Below are 23,624 nucleotides of genomic sequence, written 5' to 3' on the forward strand. Positions count from 1 at the left end.
GAGACATATTTTGAGGACCTTATAGCAAGATTGTCAGTTTTCATATTTCATTTTTTCATATTTTAATGCAGTATAAACTATCAAAGCCTTCCATTGGACTTGTTGGTTTATTTTTCCTTAAGTTGGAGTTTATAAATTTTTTTTAAAAGATTTTATTTATTTATTTGACAGAGAGAGACACAGAAAGTGAGGGCACAGGCAGGGGAGTGGGAAAGGGACATGCATGCTTCTTGCTGAGCAGGGAGCCTGATGCGGGGACTCTATCTCAAAACCCTGGGATTATGACCTGAGCGGAAGGTAGCAGCTTAGCGATTGAGCCACCCAGGTGCCCCATAGATATTTTTGTATATTAGGTTTACCATGCAAGGAATGACCCCAAAGTTGTTTATTTTCTTTAAAAAAAAAAAAAAAATATATATATATATATATATACACATATATTCTTATATTTGTATGTTTTGACCCTAGTAATTAATATTTTACATAATTTGTATCCATCCCCTTAGTGTTGTTATAAATCTGACTACTTGTCATTAGCATACTGGTGACCTTGAACTCAATTGTTTTGTTCCAGCTGCTAATTTAAAGGTGGAACAGAACAGGCTACCCTGTAGTAAATCTTCCTAGATGAGAATTTAATTTTCACAAATGAAATATATGTAAGTATAATATATGTATGTGTGTGTGAGTATCTCTCATGACAAAGTGAAGTTTATCCTAGGAATGTGATGATTGTTCAGCATTTGAAAATTAATAGGTATAAATTATCACATCAAAAGTCTAAAGAAGAAAAATCATTTGATCTTCCAGAAGATATAGAAAATGACTTTATCAAAATTCTGTATCCATTCATGATAAAAACTCATAGCAAATTAGAAACAGAAGGAAACTTGCTCAACATGATAGACAGCATCTATAGAAAAAGATGCCTTTCTTTAATGGTGGAAAACTCAATGATTGTTTGTTAAAGAACAAGATATGTTTCACCATTATTACCACTTTTATGAATATCACACTCTAGGTTCTAGTTGGTGAACTGAGCTAAGAAAAAAAATTAATTCATGCTAATGGAAAAGAAAGAAATAAAACAATCTTTATTTTCAGACAATATAATTATCTATTTAGAAAATACCAAAGAATTTACAGAAAAAAGCAACTGGAACTAAAAAGTGAGTTTAGCATGATTGCAAGATATAAAATCAATGTGAAAAACTAATAACATTTCTATATATTAAATAAATAAAATTATTTATTTTTAAATTTAAAAAACATAGCATAGAATAGAATTTTTCAGAAATTTTTGGAGTACTTGAACTACCCACTTTTAAGACTTATTATACCTACAGTATTCAAAGCAGTGTGATGTTGGTAAAATTACTGATACATAGATCAAAGGGACACAGCAGAGTCCAGAAGTAGACCCAGTGTATAGGATCAATGGAATTTTAACAAAGGGGAAAGGGCAAATCATAGTTGAAATGACCATTTCTCAACCAATGATCCTAGAACAATTGGACATCCATATACCAAAAGCAAAACAAAAACTTAGATCCTTGAACTCAGAATGGGTCATATACCTAAAAATAAAATCTAAAAATGTAAAATTTTTAGAAAATAACATAGGAGAAAAATGATCCGGTATAGGCAAAGTTTTCTTTGGTTAGACCACAAGAACACAATAAAAAAAAAAAAAAAAAAGAAAAAAAATGATATATTGGAATTTATCAACATAGAGAACTTCAAAACTGCTACTTTTCAAAAGATACTCTTAAGAAAATAAAAATACAAGCCAGAGGGGTGGCTGGGTACAGTGTCCAACTCATGGTTTCAGCTCAGGTTGTGATCTCAGGGTTGCAAGATCGAGCCTTGCATCAGGCTCCACACTCCACACAGAATCATTGTAAGACTCTCCCCACTCTCACTCTCTCTCTCTGCCCCCCAAATAAATAAGTCTTTGAAAAAAATACAAGTCATAGACTGAAAGAAAATATTTTTTATCACATATATGGAAGGAATTTGTATCCAGGATAAATAAAGAACACCTAGAACTCAATGGGAAGAAAAAAAAAATGGAAATAAATTTTTGAAAAAATTTTTAAACTGGTACTTTACCAAAAATGATATACAGATGGCACATATACACATACAAGAATGCTAAACATCATTATTCATGAGAGAACTATAAATTAAAAGCATGGTGAGATACTACTATTAACACTGCAAAGATTTTAGTACCTGGTGATACATGGTGACGATGCAGAGCCATTGGAAGGTTTGTAATTGGCTGTTGAAAGCGCAAAATTGTACATTAACGTGGAAAACAGGTTGATAATATCTTATAAAGTTAAATATCCATTTACCATCCCTTTCTGGAAATTCGCCAGAAACAAACGTTTTTTTAATATACAAATCATGTGCAAACATCTGTGTTAACTTTATTCATAATTGGCAAAAACTGAAGATAACTGCTATCCATTAACGGGTGAATAGATAAACAAACTCTGGCATATCACACTTTGAAATACTACTCAGCAAAGTAAAGGAACCAACTACTGATACTTGTATAATGTGGGTGAACGTCAACTGTGTTATAGTAAGTGAAAGAAGCCAGCTCCCAAAGGTTATATACTATATGATTCCATGTCTGTGACATCCTGGAAAATACCAACCTATAAGCCCCCCAAAATGGATCAATTATTGTCAGAGGCTGGGTGGAATAAGAGGGAAGGATGACGATCTGGGAATGGGGGAGTTTTGTTTTGTTTTGTTTTATCTTTTCATTAATGGAATTTTTCTATATTTTGATTTTGGTGATTTAGTATAACTATGCATTTGCAAAACTCAGAGAATCTGCTATATACAAAAAAGTATGAATTGTAATCTACTATACCTTAATAAAAGATAATGAATATAAAGAGGATTTAACAAAGAAACAAGGGGGGTGACACATGGGTGGCTCAGTTGGTTAAGTGTCTGACTCTTAATTGCAGCTCAGGTCATGATCTCAGGGTTATGGGATCAAGCCCTGCATCAGGCTCTGTGCTCAATGCAGGAGTGTGCTTCTCTGCCTCTTTCTCTCTCCCACAGCATCTCCCCCAACTCCAATGTACTTTCTCTCTCTAAAATAAATAAACAAATCTTTAAAAAAAATTTAAAAAATAAAGAAATAATACAAGTCACATAGGATTAAGTTTGAGCCCAGATGATATAGATTGTAAATGTAACAGGATTTTAAAGGAGTGAATCGCTGGAGTGATCAACTGAAAGATCAGACAATTCTGATAAAGGAGGATATAGTATTTTATTCAGATCTTGAAAAAGTCTCTTCGTGAAGGAGGGGAAAAGTGCTAGTTCAAAATGGTCAGAGGAAGTGTTTGTGAACAAAATTGTTGTCACTTTGGGCCATGATTATTTATTTTTCATTTTGTCTAAAGACTTGGAAAAGACAATCAAGTATAACAAAAAAATTAAGTTCCTGCTTTATTATGAATCAGTTATAGGATTTTGGGTAAGTTAGTCAAAATATTTGATTTTCTATTTTGATGTCATTAGAAGTAACAAAAATAATAATTCCCAAGATTCAACCAACCAACCAACCAACCAGCCAGCCAAACAACAATTTGCTTAACTCCTATATAATTCCAGACATGGCTATGACAACTTCTAAGTGAGGGACCAGGTGTAATATACTTAAACTTTCTGAACTTCCTTTCTGTTCTCTAAAGGGAGAATGGTAATGATCCTTAACATGCTAGGGTTGTTGAGATAATGTGGTCAGTGGTACTCAGCTTGTTTGTACTTGTTTTATTTTTAAAGGGGATTTATTTATTAGAGAAAGCATGTGCACATGTGTACATGCATGGTCGGGGAGTGGAAAGGGCCAGAAGGAGAAGAGAATCTTAAGCAGACTTTGGGCTGAGTATGCAGCTGGATGCGGGACTTGATCTCATGACCCTGAGATCGTGACCCTAAAACCATTACCTGAGCCAAAACTGAGAGTTGGTCACTTAACCAATTGTGCCACCCAGGCTCCCCTGTATTTTTTTTTTTTTTTTTTAGATCAAATATATACTCAAGTGGTCACAGCCTGGGCAGGGAAAACATAATATTCAAAGCCAAGAAATGAAGAGAAAATCTGATGTATTCAGGAAACTGAAATAGCTGGATGTAGCTGATAAACAGGCTTGAAGGAGGAGGAATGGTGAGAGAAAAGATGAGCAGTAGCTAAATCACAAAGAGCATGTGTTTTGGCCTTTCTGTTTTCCTAATTATCAGAATAGCAATGGAGAAGTGTTGACTTATTTGAGAAGTATTTGGGAGGCAGAGTTTACAGTATTTAGTGACAAATTGGGATGGGAAGGGAGGGACAAAAATAAATGTAGGAGAACTCATCCATTTCTGGCATAAGCGACCAAGATGTTTGTTGTGTTAGCTCCTACCTAGGAAATGAAGTTCCAAAAACAGGTGTTCATGTTTGCATGTGTCTGTATATATGTGTGTGTGTGTGGGGGGGTGTATATTGGATTAGAGGGTGAGAATGAAGAGTTTTATTTTAGAAATGTTGGGTTTGATGAGATAATGGGTAACAAGTAGAAATTTTCAATAAGCAGCTATGTATTTGGATCTGCAGTTTAGAAGAGAAGTATGAGCCTGAATTTGTGAATTTTAAGAACATAGGTGATAGTTATAGGTATGGAAATGAAAGAAATAAAATACATTGGATATATACATTACCTGGAGAAGAGAGCCAAATACATAACTCCAGGAAATACAACTATTTCATGTATAGGATGAGGGATTTCATTCAAAGTGGAGACTCAGAGGAATAGACCGGATGATTCTGACAATAAAAATAGTAAAGGCTAGTTAACATTGAGTGTTTATTACATAATAGGCTCTGTGTCAAATGATATGCTATTATGTCTCCTTTCATAAATGGGGAAATGAAAGCTTAGTGAGAATAAGTGATTTCCCAAGGCACACAGCTATACGCAATGGATGTGGCTTTGAAGCTTAGGAAGTCTGACTGCAGAGCTCAAGTTCTTATAAAGTAAATCCAACTTGGAGAGTTGTTAGAAAAGTGGGAAGAGAGGAACACAAGAAGAAAGAGTTCAGCTGTGTTAAAGCAAAATTTGTACATTTTGCATTGCATTTAATAACTAGGAAGAAACGCCATAAGTGGCCTTGAAAAGAGATATTCCATATAGATGGCAGGAGGTGAAGCCAGATTATAGAACATTGAGCAGATACAGCAAGGACAATAGTAAATATAATCTTAGATGTGATGCCAAGGTCACATTTTCAGTCATCATAGCACTTTGGGTTTACAGAATAACTTTAAGAAGATGAAGAACTGACCAGTTGGTAGAAAATGTAAAGATTTTTTTTTTAATTTAATTTTATTTTTTCAGTGTTCCAAGATTCATTGTTGATGCACCACACCAAGTGCTCCGTGCATATGTGCCCTCCTTAATACCCACCACGAGGCTCACCCATCTCCCCACCCCCTCCCTCCCAAAACCCTAGGTTGTTTCTCAGAGTCCACAGTCTCTCATGGTTCCTCTCCCCCCCTCTGATTTAACCCTAATTCATTTTTCCTTTCCTTCTTCTAATGTCCTCCATGTTATTCCTTAATGCTCCTCAAGCAGGTGAAACCATATGATAATTGATTTTCTCTGCTTGACTTATTTCACTCAGCCTAATCTCCTCCAGTCCCATCCATGTTGATAAAAAAAAACTGGGTATTCATCCTTTCTTATGGAGGCATAATACTCCATAGTATATATGGACCATATCTTCTTTATCCATTCATCTGTTGAAGGGCATCTTGGCTCTTTCCACAGTTAAGATTTTTAACAATTTAAAATTAAGATTTTTAGCAAGTATGTATGTACCACATGAAGGCTGTGAGGGAAGTGAAACAACTATGGTAAATAAATAAGACTTCCTTTTTAGCAACAACACTCCCTACTGTCCATTCAAACCCCATTTTTGGGACTGGTTCTTGTGTCCACCTGAATAAAAATGTTCTTGTGTTCACCTGGACTCACGAATCTTCTGCTCACTCTCAGATAATGGAAAGTTCTTTGTAACTTCTTCCCACAAAAGCGTATCAATCCAGTTATTAATTTGTCCAGTAGAGCATAATAATCAAAATCTTAATACTTTGTTTGCAGGCCAGCTTTCCCATTCTCTATCTTAGCTAGAGCCTGATTCAGTCTGATTGTGTGCAGGAACAGGGGCAGGGCTCCACAGAGAGACTCTTTTTATGCTACTAGAAGTTTTGTTCTTCCAGAGATTTCTGACCAGTGAAACTTGGGAAATTTCAGCAATAGAGGAGTGTCTCTATTTAAGGAAGAGGAAAATTCCTTCATTCCAAATAGTTATGTGAATGAGCTGGGTTTGGTGCTCCCTGGGTCTAGGAGCTGTTTGAAAAGTTGACTCATTCACTCATTGAGAAGTTTCCTAGGTTCTTTTGAGACCCTTTTCTCCTCATAGGAACTCTCTTATCTAATTCTCTAAATGCACAAGTGTATTAGGTTATCACTTGTCAATTATGATTTTTTCCTAAGCTTTAGTGGCAGAGTATACAATTCTTGTTTTCAGGGGATCTTCTAAGGTCTCTTGCCTGTACACCTGTGGGAGAAGGAAACTCACCCTACGTCACATCTGCTTTGGGAACCAGCTACATCAGGCTCATCTTCTTAGGCAATGCAATTGATTTCCAAACTGCTGTTTCCATGGTGCTGTTTCAATGGTTTCTTCGGTCAGCTTGTCCCTCTTTATATTTATCAGGCAAGAGACATAAGCAAGTCCACTCTGTTTCCCAAGTTGCCAGAACATAGCATAATGCTGATATGATATCAATATCACAATACTTCAAAAACACCCTGAATGTTCATTGGAAACCCCTTTCCCTAGTTTTGAGGCAAAGTACAGAAACTCCTAACCCTGACCTCTCAGGGATAGTAGGACTTAGAGCATCAGAATGGCTTTCCCAAAGCTCCTTAATCTCCTAACTCCTAAACATTTAATACTTTCTATATGGAAGAAGTGTTGAGACTATGATTTAGTTTTGTTATAAAATCTTGTGTAGTCTTGAACCTCAATGTGGAATGTGGCTAATTTCTTTAGGTCTTTGCCTCAGTTAATTCTAAAATAATTTATTTAAATTGATTATGACTTCAAACCAAGAGGATTTTTGTTCTCATTTGCATGAAGTCCTCTCTTAAAAGAAAAGCATGTTGAAGAAAGAGTTCAAAGTACTGACCCATGCCTGGAGATGCTGGCATGGGTCTCTGACTGAGTAAATTCAGTTGAGCATTAATTAAAATGGCAACAGAGTGAATTAGCACACTTTCTCATGCAACATAATGATCAATAAAGGAAAAACACAGGTGCCTTGGAGAAAAATTTAACCCAAGTGCAAATCTTTTATTTATAAGTTTCAAATTAAATCTGCTTGACTTTTGAAAGCTCCATTCAAACATTAATAAATGTTTTCATATCAAAGGGCTAAAGTGCTACGCTTTTTTTGTAAACTAAAATGCATATGATTTTACATGTTCCCAGATGAAAAACATGAGTCGAGCACAATATATAAATGAGAAAAATATTAAAATGAGTTTATTGTAAGCAGAATCTCCAATACAAGTTATGTCCACAATTGTAAATTGTGGTTCTGAACGGTAATCTGGTCACACATTTATGTTTGTCAAATAAAGAATATTCTTGATTAAATAATCCAATTCATGTTAGAGCGACAAATTCAAGTATTTTACAATCATAACTGCTAAGCAGGTCTCTCTGTAAAGGCCATTGACATTAAAGCAAGATTAACATTGGGGAAAAAATAAAAGACTAGGCATTCTTTTTGTGAACATTGATGCTTATAAGGTTGACCTGAGGATGGTCTAAAGAGACCCAGCAAGGCCCCTACTTCCAGTGGTATATTCACACATGTTTTCATAGTTTAAAGCATTATGTTTTACAAAAAGATAAAATGGAAACCTGACTCTTGGCGCATGGTACTTGGAATGGCTGATTTTATTCTGTGAAGGCAATGAACTCTGGTTAAGACCATACTCAAAATATATGCAGTGTATTCTATGAGGACTTCTCACTGAAGAATAAACACAGAGCACTTAAGAAACAAGAATAAAATTACCAAAGATAGCTCCAGCTTGCGAACAAATATAAATTCTGGTTCTCACTTTGGATTATTTTAGAGATGTGCAGATTAATTTCATGGACTTCTTGTGAGTCAGCAATATTTTCTTAAGTTAAAATCATGTTAGCATTATCATGAGATAAAATCAGAAAATAAAATGAAATGAAATAAAGTCCCTAATGATTTACAGAATCCTCCCCTTTCCCAACTATCTCAGGAGTATGGTAATAATATAAGAGTATTCATAATAGATCTGATTGTGAGCTGACAATATGATGGCTAATGTGAATTTGGGGAGTCACATGACCAGAGTTCTAATTCTGGGTTTACAGCTTTTGTATTTATCTATAGGCTAAAAATGAATAAAGGTGGTGGAAAGTTATCTTTGCATGAGGAATGCTTCAAAGAAACCCAAAGATGAGAGGGCAGGTAGTGTAGCTGAAATCTTAAAGTTGTTTCCTGACACATTCCCCCGTTTGGCTTCCATCTTGTCAGATTATACATCCCAAAATGTTACTTTGATCATCTCATGTTCTTGTCAGGAAATTATATTTCACTGCTATTCCTCCAAAGCCCCATCTCCCTCCCCACCAAAATTCTAGTCTCTTCAACAAAAGACCTTCAGTATCATACACCTATCTACTTTTCCAGGTCTTTTACTATTTTATATTCTACATAATGTTTTCTGCCCATCAAACAAAGTGCTTAACTTTCCTTTGGAAAATCTTATACATTCTTCCTTTCACTGTTTTTATTTGTCCCTATTTGTAATGTTGCCCCTGCCCCACTCCACCTCCCTTAAATACCAGCTCACATCCCAAAATCTCACCTCCTTTACAAAGCTATGACTGTTTCAAGATGAAATGAACTCTTCTTTTTTAAAATGTTGACAGTTCATCCTGGATACTTTTCAATGTACTTATATATCTACCTCTAGTACCCTAGAAGTGCTGGACTTAGAAGAGCAAACAGAAATCAGTTTACTTCTTTCATTGTCCCTCACTTTGCTGCATCATCCCTCCTCTTCTTCACCCAATACAGATCTTCCTTGACTTAAAATGGTGTTACCTTTCAATAAACCCATCATTAATTGAAAATATCATTAGTAGAAAATTCACAAATTATACCTAACCTACCAAACATACTTCAGTCTAGTCTACATTAAATGTGGTCAGCACACCTACGTTAGTCTATAGTTGGGCAACAGTATCTAAAAACACAAAACCTATTTAGTAATAGTGCTCAATGTCTTATGTAATTTATTGACTACTGTACTGAAAGTGAAAAACACTGTGGTTGTATGGGAACATAATGGTTGTCAGTGTGTTGGTTGCTTGCCCTCATGATTGCTGGCTGACTGGGAGCTGTGGATCACTGTCCTTGCCCAGCATCACAAGAGCGTTTGTACTGCATATAGCTAGCCTGGGAAGAGATCAAAGATCAAAATTTGAAGTATGCTTTCTACTATCATAAATTCAAAAAAACTTAAGTTAAACCATTGTAAATTGGGCATCTGTTTCTGAACTGATCTATAGCTTTTTCAGCCATTTTCATATATAAACAAAGTTTTATTTCTAGATATTTTTAAAAGTCCAGTCAGGCCTACATATAAGATTTCACTGTCTTTACTCTTTGCAGTGCAGTTCTAAGCAGCTCCCACCAGGTTTAGATGCAAACTTTCCAAAGAGAGTGTCTGACCCCAAATCCCTTTGCCTTACCAAAGATGCCAGTCAAATTTTGCAAAAACAAAACAAAACAAAACAAAAAAACAAAACAAAAAAACCCTCCAAAACCATTCAATATGTTCTGACCCAGTAACAGAATAAGATGGGTCTTTGAAATTCTATAGTTTACCAAATTAAAGCCCGATGTCAGTATCCCTTCTGACAAGCACACCAGTCTCCCAGTGGAGTACCTTTCTGGCTTTCTACATTTGAGTTTGGGTTGGGGAAACCTAATAAGTAGTTTTGGAGGGGAAAACTAATACAGCACCCATTTCCCAGCTCCTTCCTTTGGACAGAAAGAAAAGAGTGGAATCTATCAATATAATATACCATGTTTACTTAGGGAAGGGGGAAAAAACCCAAACTCCCGTGTGATCATCTCATTTGATGCAGAAAAAGCATTTGGTGAAAGTCAATACCTTTAAAAAAACTCAACAAATTAAGCATAGAAGGAAACTACCTCAAAAGAATAAAGGCCATTTATGAGAACTCAAAACTAACATCATATTCAGTGGTGAAAGACTAAAAAGCTCTTCCTCTAAGATCAGGAAAAGACAAGGATGTCTGCCGTTGCCACTTCTCTTCAACATGGTACTGGATATCCTAAAAGGAGCAATTAGGGAAAACAAAGAAATAAAAATGAATCCAAATTGTAATGGAAAAAGTAATAGTATTTCTGGTTGCAGCAACATTATCTTATATGTTGAAATCCCTAGAGATTCCACACATACAAAAACAAAGCAAAACAAAACAACATTTTAGAACTAATAAAAGAATTCAGCAAAGTTGTAGGATAAAAATACCAATACACAAAATCAGTTGCATTTCTTTATACTATATGCCATACTATACACTAACAGTAAACAATCTGAAAGGAAATTAAAAAAAAAAAATCACTTACAAATCACCAAAAGGAAAGAATACCTAGGAGTAAACTTAACCATCAAGGCAAAAGGTACATATACAGAAAACTACAAAATATTAAACAAATTAAAGAAGACACAATTAAATGGAAAAACATCCTGTGCTGATGGATTGGGAGACTTAATATTGTTAAGGTATCTATAGCACCAAAAACAATTTGCAGTTTTAATGTAATCCCTATCAAAATCAAAATCTATCAATATCAAAATATTTTTTTTTAAAAGGGATTGCAAAATCCACCTTAAGATTTCATATGGAATCTCGAGGGACCTCAAAAGGCCAAAACAATCTTGAATAAATGTAGAGTTGATGGTCTTATACTTCTTAATTCAAAAGTTATTACCAAGCTAAAATAATCAAAATAGCATGGCTAATGGTAAAAACCATACAGATGGACAAATGTAATAGGATAGAAATAGGATAGAAAATCCAGAAATAAACATATGTGGCCAAGTTATCTTCAACAAACATGACAAAACTATTCAATGGGTATAGAACAGTCCCTTCAACAAATGGTGCTAGGAAAACTGAGTATCTACATGTAAAGAGTGAAGTTGCACCTTTATCAAACACCATATACAAAATTAACTGAAAATTGGTTAAAGACTTTTTTTATGTTTTATGTTCAGAGATAAAAGCTAAAATACCAAATTCATAGAAGGAAACACGGGGGAAAAGCTTCCTGACATTGGTTTTGGCAATGGTTTATTTGATATAACACCAAAAGCACAAGTAACAAAAGTAAAAATAGATGCATTGACCTACATCAATGTTAAGAACTTGTGTGAATCAAAGTATGAAATCAGTAGAGTAAACAGATAGCCTCTGGAATGGGAGGAGATATTTATGAATTATAAATCTAATAAGGGGTTAATGTCCAGAGTATAGCATGGACGCCTATAACTCAACAACAAAAGCAAACAGCTCAATTTTAAAAAGGTACAAAGGTCTTGAATACACATTTTCCCAAAGAAGATATGCAAATGGCCACAAAAGACATGACAAAATAATCAACATCACTAATCTGTGAAAACATAAATCAAACCAAAATGAGATACGATTTTATATCCATTAGGATGACTGCTCTGAAAATCAAACAAAGAAACAAATTAAAAAAAAAAAACAGAAAATAACAAATGCTAGCAAGGATGTGGAGAAATTGACACTCTTATGCACTTTTGGTCAGAATGTAAAATGATGTAGTCACTCTGGGAAAGAGTATAGGGATTTTTCACAAAACTGAACAAAAAATTACCAGGTGATGTATCCAGTTCCATTTGTGAGTATATACTCAAAAGAATTGAAAGCAAGGTTTTAGAAATATTTGTCTGTTCATATTTATAGCAGTGCTTTTTGCAACTGCCAAAGGGTAGAAGCAATCCAAGTGTCCATCTGATGAGTGGATAAATAAAATGTGATATTAACGATAAAATTATGGGGTACCTGGGTGGCTCAGTGGGCTAAGCCTCTGCCTTCAGCTCAGGTAATGATCTCAGAGCCCTGAGATCGAGCCCCACATCAGGCTCTTTGCTTAGTGGGGAGCCTGCTTCCCCCCCCACTCTGCCTGCCTCTCTGCCTACTTGTGATTTCAAGACTATTTTAATAGGGGCATTTCAGTAGGGAAAGAAATCAGGAATATAGGGACAGGTAGGGATTTACAGTCAATGAGTAGAGTGTGATAGTGAATTATGCAAGAGGAGGCATCAAGGGAGAGTATTCTTAGTAAACCAACTTAGACTTAGTAGGATTCATGGTGAAAGCAGGCCAAGGTCTAAAATATCAGGATGGGGAATGAGGAACGTAACCAGATATCAAGAGTGATTGGATATCGAGAGTTGAGTATTATCTCCATATTGCCTTAGCAGGATTCTTGCTAAGACTGGGCTGTGCAGCCTGGGCAAGGACAGAGGCCAAGGTTGAGGCCTATTGAGAAGAAGGCTCAGAGGAGCCTAAGTAAAGACTGGTGAAGGTAAGAGTCTTTGTTAGTTGTATTGTGAAAATTAATGAAGGGAAACCTCATGAAAGTGGAGTGGGAAGCTAGAAGGAACTATACCACTTGACATCAGTTAGAGAAGAATTGTCAGTTATAGACCCACTAGAAGAACCATCAAAGGAAAGGAATCATCACTTATAGACCTCAATAGGGAAGGATGTATATTGCATCTCCTACAAGGAGTAAGCTACCCCTAGCCAATGAGAAACTGTCATCACCCTGAACTTCAGTGGGGTTTCATTCAAAACAATCCCTCCCAGCTTTCTCTTATTTCTCCCTAAAACAATGTTTCTCTCTTCTGTTTTTTGGATTTATCTATGATTTTGCCATAGCTTGCTTGCCCCAAATTGCAATTCTCTGCTATACTCAAATAGACCCATGTTTTCTGGTAGAATAACTGATGGTCCTATATTTAAGGTTAATGGTAGATACATGTAATGGAATATTATTCAGCTTTAAAAGGAAGGGAATTCTGATACATGCTTTAGCATGTGTGAACCTTGAGGACATTATGCTAAGTGAAACAAGCCACACATAGGAAGAAAAATACTGTATGATTCCACTTACATGAGATACCTAGAGTGGTCAAATTAATAGAGACAGAAACTAGGATGGTGGTTGCCAGGGTCTGAGGAGAAGGGGATGTGAGGAGGTATTCAATGGGTGTAAACTTTTAGTTTTGTAAGATGAAAGAGTTCTCTAAATTGGTTTCATAGCTTGTGAATGTACTTAACACTACTAAACTGTATACCTACAAAGTTTAAGACAGTAAATTTTTTGTTACATTTAATCACCACCACAAATAAATTGAAATATTCTTCAACAGTGTACATGCTTCTCATTGCTATCCATCATCAGTTAGATTTTAGAAATTTTGAGCCTTAGACCTATTAGTTTAAAAGTCATCATCACATGTGACCAACATTGAAATTTATTGCATTGAAATGTATTTACTATGACTATATCTTCTTAATTCTGGTTGCTTTAAAAAAAAAGTCTGTTGGAATACTTTAATCAAATATTTAATGAATGGAATCTATGAAACATCAGATTTTGACACTTTTATTGAATTATAATTACTGAAAACAAAGTTTGCAAATGAGAAGTCAATGACATTAATCACAAAATAAATCAAAGCAGGAATTCAACAAATTGAAGAATGCGTGCTCAAATATGTGTAGGATACAATTTTGAAATTCCCTATTTGTGCTTTGGAACATCTTGAATTGGAAAAAAAAAATATTGGAGGGATGCCTAGATGGCTTCATAGGTTAAGCATCTGCCTTCTGCTCTGGGCATGAGCTCAGGGTCCTGGCATCCAGCCCTGCATTGGGCTTCCTGCTTAGCAGGGAGTCTGCTTTTCCCTTTGCCCCTTCCCCACTCATGCGCTCTCTCATGTGCTCTCTCTCTTTCTCAAATAAATAAATAAAATCTTAAAAAATATCTTCACTGGAGTTGTTATTGTTTGAATTTGTATTTAATAACGGAATGAAACAAAATTGCTGAGGCGTAGTTTTGCAGGATATGATTTAAATACATTAAAAAATTTGAATAGAGAAATTATTTAATGAGTGTCACCCTGACATGATATTTGTTGAAGAAATATACTCCGAATGGAGAATAAAACAAAACCTGGGAGAAAATTTGATTTTTAATTTGTATAGTTTAACATAGAAAAAATAATTGAGAATATGCTTCATTTTGTGGAATTTACTACGAGTTTTCCAGTTATCTCGGTACCTACAAAAAGAATAGTTCCTCAAATACAAATATCAGAGTCTGCATAGAGGAATTGAAAGGTTTTAACAGCTTCAAATTTATGAACCACAAAATGTAACTTTGAGACAAATTTCAGGCATATCCTCTGATATGAACTCCATATCCTCTGAACTTTAATTTTTAATATTCTTAATATGTTAAATGGTGTCTTGTGGTGGAAAAATGTATATTTTTAGAGATTTATTTCTATTTTTTAATGTTGTGCAGTCATATTTTTTAAATTAAATTTTCTGATTCTTTACTACTGATATGCAATTTAAAAAACAGAGGCTAGAAGTAAGATTCTTGGATTCAGATTTTTTCCACAGTAAAATACAAATGTGATTTTGTGTTTTGTTCTTGTGAAATTGCACTTGAGAAGTCAGTTTGGGCAAGAAACTACCAAAACACACCTGAGTGGGTTACTTGGGTAGTCCACCTATTCCTCTATGCCCCAATTTTGTGACAATAGTCTAACTTCTCCTTAATAATCTTCTTAATAACTTAATAATTCTTAATAATCTTAATAACTTCTGCCTAAATTGTGATTCCTTTCCTTCACTGCTGTTTCCTGGACAAAGTGTCCCCATGTGCTCGGACACCTGTTGTACCAATGATTCCATAGGACCTTTGCTGTGTCTCCTGAAGAATGTGTGCTCACTTTAGGTAACAGGGTCTGATGATGTTCCATCTGTCACTGGGGGGCTGTCCTCCTTGGCATCAGGGCATCAAGTGATCCATCTCCAGAACCCCTCATAGTACCTGCTTTCTCAGACCACTTTTGGTGTCAGTTCTTGGTGGTTGGTGGTTGGCATCACTGGACATAGATGCTAACATGAGGTTTAGCCTTCAGGTATTTATTAGGAATCAATTCCTTTGGAAGAGAAGGGAGGAAAACAAAATTGGGTCAAAGGTGACATTGAATCATATCAAAGGCCTAACAAAGCCTCTCCCAACCTAGCAAGAAGCCCTGGAAAAGCATGAACTATCAGAGTTGTCCAGAGTTGGACCAAAGTGCTTGTGCCTTAATACCAAGTACTGATCAATCATTAGATGTGGGCAACCCTAAGGAGGGTTGGCCCTGGATTTCTGTAGCTGTAGCAAATCCTGAAGGGACTTATAGCTCGAGCAGTTAAAGAAGGTCTGGGTGGATGATCTCTGTGTCTACCACTGGGATCTAGACTCTAAATTTCCCCTCATTGTCTTCAGTATTTCAGGTTTTTATAGTTTGCTCTGTGATTTTTGATATTTCATTTATTTGTTCTTCTAAGATCAGTAATAAAGCTCTGTATGGAAGAAGGAATACTCCCTCCACTGAAAGGAGCCAAGAAGACCCTCTTGCCACTGTCATAGCTCCCTGGACCCTCAAAGCCAGGACTTCGTCCACTCATTCATATTGTGGTTTCCGTCTTGTCCATTTCATAAAACTGTTGGCCATCACCTTTTTTCTGATTTAAAAAAACTCCAAATAATCATTATGCTTCTATTCATTCATACCCATTTAGACTCCCTGTGGCAATGCATGGGGAAGTAGGATTGTTTCAAAATTCATTTTAGCTCTTTGAGACTTCACTTTCTCTTCTTAGATTTTACTCCATGAGGAAATCATTCTCTATCATGATTGTTTCTAGAACTGCCTACCCAAGAAAAAATGGCTTTGATAGATAACTACAGTGCATCATTGTTAGGGGAACAAAGTTTCCAGAATCCAACTTGAGTTTGAATCTCAGCCCTGTCATTTACCAGACCTAAATGCTGGGTGAGTGAATTAATTAAAATAGGACTTAATTCATGTTCCTTAAAAAGTGTTTTTAGGGGCATCTGGGTGGCTCAGTGGGTTAAGTGTCTGCCTTTGGCTCAGGTTATGATCTCAGGGGTCCTGGGATGGGGCTCTGTATCGGGATCTCTGCTCAGCGGGGAACCTACTTCCTCCTCTCTCTCTGCCTGCCTCTCTGTCTACTTATAATCTCTCTCTGTCAAATAAACAAATAAAATCTTAAAGAAAAAAGTGTTTTTGAATTTCCTTGAAATTTTAAAGTGCCTTGAAATAATCGACATTGCTTAGCAATGATTATTTATATATATAACCTTATTTCATGTAGCTTGAACTTGAACTCAGGACTATACAATTCTTAGAACTTTTTTTTCTACTTCATATAAAAACGTATTATTTATAATGTAACTTCCAGATGGTATTCCAAAAAATGTTACTGATGGTCACAGAAATTTGAATTTCATATAATTTTTCCATGGCACAAAATGTTATTCCTTTAAATTTTTTCTGGCCATTTAAAAATGTTAGCAAATGTAGGTCAAAAAGATATTGTTCATTTGTACTATATTATAACTGGTTGGAGCTAAGGAATGGTGGAGATGAAAGAGAGATGATAAATGATGTGGGGAGCAAGGGGACATAGTGAGATACAGAGATAGAATAGAGACTGACATCAGAGAGAGACAAAGGCACATATGCACAAAAAAGGAGGAAGAGGTAGAGAGAGAGAAAACTGGCCTCGTGCTTTCCTTGAGGAATAGAAGTCCAAACCAATCCAATTTATAGGCAAGATGAGCTAACTCTAGCTGACACCTTTGGGTATGCGTACACACAAGAATAATCAATCCCTTTATTCTGTCACTAACTAGAATTAGTTTATATTAGGGGTTACCAAACTCCAGTGCACCAAATTCAGTCTGCCACCCATTTTTGTATCACCTGCAATCTAAGAATATTTTAACATTTTTAGATTACTATAAAAAAAAAAGAAAGAAAGAAAATAAATATTTGTGGTATCCATTTGTGTACATATTGTATAATTTACCTGCCTCCATGCAACAAAACAAAGTTAAGCAATTGTGACAGAGACTGTATGGCCTGCAGAGTCTCTAATATTTACAGTCTGGTCCTGGTGTTTGGTGTCTCCCTGTCTATAGCCATACTCCTGGGGGATCCAAATTCTGTTTTATAATTTTCACAAATTTTAGAGACATGTGACCCATTTCTAGTGTTCAAGGAAAACCTTTGATGGAAGGTGCTGACAACAGTTCTCTGAGAAGTGAAATCAATAAAGTTTCAGTGTCAGCAGGGGTAGAACACTCAGCTTCCTGCCAGCCGTATGAGCCAAATTAGTCAACATCCAAATGGGTTACGCTCTGTGTCTTGCTTTGTGCCTGAACATCGTGGCAGTTATCAAATCATTCATTAAACACACTGGTTCTCTATTGTACACCTCTAGCTTTTTGTTTAATTGTATTTTTGCTTTTCTCTAAATACTTCTGTGGATTCATCTCATTCTCTTATTATTTCTAACATGTTGCTGAGTTGTACCTGAAGGTTAACACTTAGTTAAATGGCAGGGTAGGTCAAACCACAATTTAAAAAAAAAATGCTATCACAAAGTTTTCCCAAAGAGCTGTGGGGATCTTCATAAAACATGTGCTATATTGCAAATTAAGCTTTCTTTTGCCCTGCTTCTTTCTAAGGGTTTCTTTCTTTCGTTCTTTCTTTCTTTCTTTCTTTCTTTCTTTCTTTCTTTCTTTCTTTTTAAGTGATTTCAACATTTAGTTATCTGTGTTTTTTTCCTTTCATTGATCTTGTTATCCTTCAGGTGTGTCCCTTTTACTTTACAGAAACAAAAAGTAAAACAGTAGAAAAAGAAAATAAGTTTTAACTAATTTCTTTTTAAAAACGGCTTTATTGAGGTATAATTGATATACAAAGAACTGCATATATTTAATATATACAATTTGATGAGTTTGGACATAAGCAAACACTTCTGATATCATGACCATAATTGAAACAAGATACATGTCCAGCACCTTCCAGAATGTTCTTGTGTCCCTTTGTTTTTTGTTTTCATCTTTTTTTGTTGTTGTTGATGAGTTGTTCAATGGGCATTAAGTTTCAGTAATGCCAGATGAATTAGTTCTGGAGGTTGATGGTGCAGCATATTGCATCTAGTTAGCAATATAGCATTGTGTACTTCAAAATTTAAGAGAATAGATTTCATGTGAAGTGGTCTTATTACACTCACACACACACATTCCTGTGATTTCTTGGGTTTAAACAGTAAGGTGAAAGAAAGGAAGCCTAGGATAATCTAATTTTCTATTACAATGATTGGGATGAGCACCTTACCCTAATGGTTATTAGAACTTAAATGCAACTATCTATATTTTTGCTTGTATCACCTTATATCTTCTCATCTACAGAAGGTTGAATGATGCATCCTTAGAAAGGCAATACCTTTATAGCTCATAGTCAGATGGAGACTTAGTAAGTATTATGAAATATCAAATTAGAGAAATCATGGAAAATAATTTTCCTCTGACTAAATCCCAGCTGCACTTTGTCCTGTGCTACACTTTTGTGGACCTGACTGTCTAGATAAATGTATGACTTCACAAGTTTTCTTAAAGTGTCTGAGAAGGACAGAGCTCACTGAGCTGACAGGATCCTGAAACACTTTGACATCAGTTGCTTTGGCTACTTTCAGCTGAATCAATTTTTTATAACCTGATATTAGTTGACATCATGTGTGAATATATCATGGGGGGAAATAATCCACAAGCCGACATGGTCCTGACCCAGAAACTTCTCTGGCAGCAAGAATTCCACTTGAATCCATCTATTGCAATTTTTCTCAACCGAAGGAGTAAATGTGTTGACGTATATATGCTTGTTCACCCAGCCAACATTTATTGAGCACCAGCGATAAGTTAAGGTCTCAGATATAATGATGAATTAAGACATCTTTAACCCCCTCAAGGTGTTCAGAGACTGCCATAGAGACAAACTTATAAATCATACTACAAGGGGATATAGCACACACTGTGACAGAAGCATGTGCATATGAGGGAAAGATTTCTCAGAGAAGGAAGAATTATGCTGAGAACCTGGGGATGTGTAGGAGTAACCAGAACAAGGACAACCAATTCAGACAGAGAAGAGTGGGTAATATCTGTCTTCTAAAGATGTCTTCTGAGAGGCACCTGGGTGGCTCAGTGGTTAAAGCCTCTGCCTTCGGCTCAGGTCATGATCCCAGGGTCCTGGGATCGAGCCCCACATCGGGCTCTCTGCTCAGAGGGGAGCCTGCCTCCTCCTCTCTCTCTTTCTCTCTCTGCCTGCCTCTCCGCCTACTTGTGATCTGTCTGTCAGATAAAAATAAATAAAAATCTTAAAAAAAAAAAATAAAGATGTCTCCTGAGACCATGAGCCATACCTCATGGTGTTCCTGCCTTTGTGCCATCCCCAGTCCTTGCCTTTGCGCTGGCCCTGTATTCACTCTTGGCCAGGGAGCTGTGGCAGAATTGGTGCTGTGTAACTTCTGAGGCTAGATCTTAAGAAACCTTACACTTCTACCTGGGACCCTCGGAACTTTTGCTTTTAGCGTGTTCCCTTTGGTAACCCATCTCAGAAGCCCCCATGTGGTGAGAAGCCCAAGCCCTGGGGAGACACTCAGAAGATGGGATGTCACACTGAGAACGGGAGGCCAGGGAACATGCCAAGGCACCAGACATGCACATGAAGAAATTGTCTTAGAAGTATATCTTCTAGCCCCAGACACTACCTGAAGCCACATGAAGCCAGGCTCTTTCTAAAGTACTGATTCTAAATAAATAGAGAAAAATAAAAGAGTGTTTTAAGCCACTATGTTTTGGAGTAGTTTGCCATACAGCAGTAAATGACTGGAATAGAGGGTACATGTGCAAAATGCAGAGGTAGGTATGAAAAAGTCCATTCTAGGGGGGTCTGGGTGGCTCTGTGGGTAAAGCCTTTGCCTTTGGCTCAGGTCATGATCTCAGGGTCCTGGGATCAAGCCCCACATCGGGATCTCTGCTTAGCAGGGAACCTGCTTCCCCCCTCTTTCTCTCTGCCTGCCTCTCTGCTTACTTGTGATCTCTGTCTGTCAAATAAATTAAAAAAGAATTAAAAAAAAAAGAAAAAATCCATTCTCACCTGTCTAGCAAGTAGTTTAATAGCTTAATGTGGCTGGAGAAAGAATACTAGTCAAACTGTATTAGAACACTTGTGGGAATACTAAGTGCGGGAATACAGTGCAGTCTGAGTCCAGAAGTTGAGCTGACTTTAAGTATGAAAGAGACAAATGATCCCAGTGAAGTCCTTAGGTCTGTGTCTTTCTCCTTTGCCCATTCTTGCCCCCCTCCCACTTCTTTTTCTTCTCTCTTTCTCCAACACTATACTTATCACTCTTTTCTGGATAGTGGAGAAGATGATAAGCAGCATGCGGTTTACTGTACTATATTTTGTGATCTTTTTACTTCCAGCTTCAAACTGAATAACCAAGAGAAAGACTCATTGGCTCAACATAGTTCATTTGTCCATCGCTAGATCAAACAGTGCAGCTAGTAAAATGGGATATTATGATTCATTAAGGCCAGGGCAAATTTTCTGTGCAGGAGTTGAGGGTGCTTATGGGTAGTGGGTAGTTGTAATCAAGTCAGATTAATGAAGTTAGATAGAAGCAAATTCCCCAAGGAACCAGGGCGCGTTAGACAAAAGTTGTTCACTACAGGGAGAATAGCAGAGAGGGAACATATTTCAGCAGATGTCTGTCATAGTAGGTTTTATATTTGGAATGCAGGGATAGCCAGAATTTTTACCAAAAGTGTTGTATAGTCACCGTAGCTGTGACTGATATATTCTCTTGGCCATATTGTTTGCCAAAGCTCTCTGCATTTCTTTATCTCTCTATCTAGCCTTATTTTTTTAACAAAAAATACAAATATATAGGGAAAACATTGATATATTATAAAAATTGAGTTTTTCTTTTACTTATACAGATGGATTTGTGCCAAGAGAAACATATTCTCTCATTTAGTCCCTTTCTTATTCATCTGTGACATTCTGTTTCAAGATACTTAGTGAGGGACATTAGTCCATAGTTATGGTATCAATTCCTTCCTTTCTTTCTTCTTTCCTTCCATTCACTAAATGTTTCGTGAAATGGTTCTTTCCTAGATTAGATTGATGATGGATGGATGGATGGATGGATAGATGGATGGATGGATGGATAGATAGAATTGACCTTCAGTTTTCCAGTGACCAAAAAACATGGGATGCATACACAAAGATAGCCAGTTATATCAGTTTTGATTTCCTCCAAGAGAAAACATAAAATTGAAGCTTTTTCCAGAAATCAAAAAAGGCATTTCTCTTATGAGATGACATAAAAATAATAAGAGAGTCCTTAACCATATCTTTAATTCCATCTTTCTTATAGAGAAAACAGTTTAGACATTTTCAGCAACAAATAAGAGACAGCCCCTACCCTCAATACCTATATAATAGTCTAAGAAAGAGGTATAATCACGAAGCACAGCAATCTTTGTGATATAATTGTTCTGTAGTGACCATGCTTTAGGCGCTATCAAACCAAAAAGGGTGTGTTAACACAGCTGGGTCCCAATAGGTTAAATTCTCTCTCTGGACACACACTTGCTATGGAAATTTGGCCACTCTGTTGTGGGATGTGCTGGAAGCAACTCAGGAGCAGATATCAACTGAGTAGATTGGCAGGGTTCTTAGATGCCTATTTGATGACTCTAGATAGGGTTGTGGAAGCAGAAGAGAGAGAAAGTCTCATGGGAACAGAGGACAAGATATGAGCACCTACTTCAGGATACCTTAGAAAAGGATGACTTCTTCCCAGATGTCTTGGCCTGCCTCTTTAAGCACAAAGAGAATTGAGATAAATGTTATTTTAAGGATTTCCCCTGCAAAGAAGAACCTGACATATTCTTCCATTTTAATTAGTTACTTTCTTTGACAGCTATCAGAAATATTATTCAGTGTTGCTATGTTGTATATAGTGACATTAGGAAAAGCAAAAGGAATAAGAGTCTTTCCTGACAGTAGTAAAGGAAGGTAATTAAGATACCCATGAGGGAGAGTAGGGCTAGTGGTTAAGAGAACAGAATCTGAAGATGGATTTGGTGGGTGTGAATACGGACATCCCTACTTGCTAACTCTATGACCTTGAAGGAGTTACAATCTCTCTGTGCCTCAGTGTCCTCATTTGGAAAATGCAGATAATTATACCTAACTTATGTAACTGGTGAAATGATTAAAAGAATTTATGTAAAGTGGTTGGAACAAAACTGACACACAGGACACTCAATATATATATATAAATTGCCATTATTGCTTGTTAGCATATTAATAATAGCAGTCAGTGTCTTAGATACATTCCCTTATCATACCTCTCCCTATCTTTTTATCTATCTATCATTTATCTTTTCCAGCTACCCATCTATCTGAACTATTATCTATTTTTATACATCGATATATAATCTCCATCTCACAGGTGTGCCAGTTGAGGCACAGGGAACTCTCAGCAACTCTGCCAGCAGATCTAATTCAGTTGTCTTAACCAAAGAACAAAGACAACAAAAAACTGGTCCCGGATAATATCAATCGAGCTTATACAGAGGTTGATTTCACTAATTGAGTCTGAAAACACAAGCTAAATGTGTCATGAACTATGTTTAAAAAAATTACCTTTCAGAGAGCAGCCACCCCTCACTTACTAGCCTGTTCTTTTAAGAGGTGCACTTTTCATTTTGAGGAAGTTGGGCTCATGGCATTCACAAACACTCCATGTACTGTTGTATCATGTCAAGCAGTGCTTCTTCATAAGAAATGAAACTCGGTTCTGGAATGTTTTCAGTCTACACAAATCAAGCACCGGAAGCCTCCATATTACAAAACACCCTAGTGGTACAGACTCTGCAGTTAATCTGCCTAGGAATGAATCTTGGCTTAGAAGGGTCCTTGCTGTGTGATCTTCAGCAAATTCATTAACCTCTCTTTGTCCACATTCCTCATCTGTGAGTAATCACAGTTTCCACCTCATAAGATTATTGTGAGGATTAAATAAATTAACATATGGAAGGCAATTAAGACAGCACCTGGCAAACACTAAGAACTCAGTTAATTTTTGCTATAAACTTTCTGTTTAAAAACTCATATCAGTGAAGTTAAATAATAGGTAATCCTTTAGCCAGGGACTCCAAGGTCATTGCTCCTACAAGGCTC

Source organism: Mustela nigripes, chromosome 1, assembly GCF_022355385.1.
Source record: "Mustela nigripes isolate SB6536 chromosome 1, MUSNIG.SB6536, whole genome shotgun sequence".
Lineage (NCBI taxonomy): Eukaryota > Metazoa > Chordata > Mammalia > Carnivora > Mustelidae > Mustela > Mustela nigripes.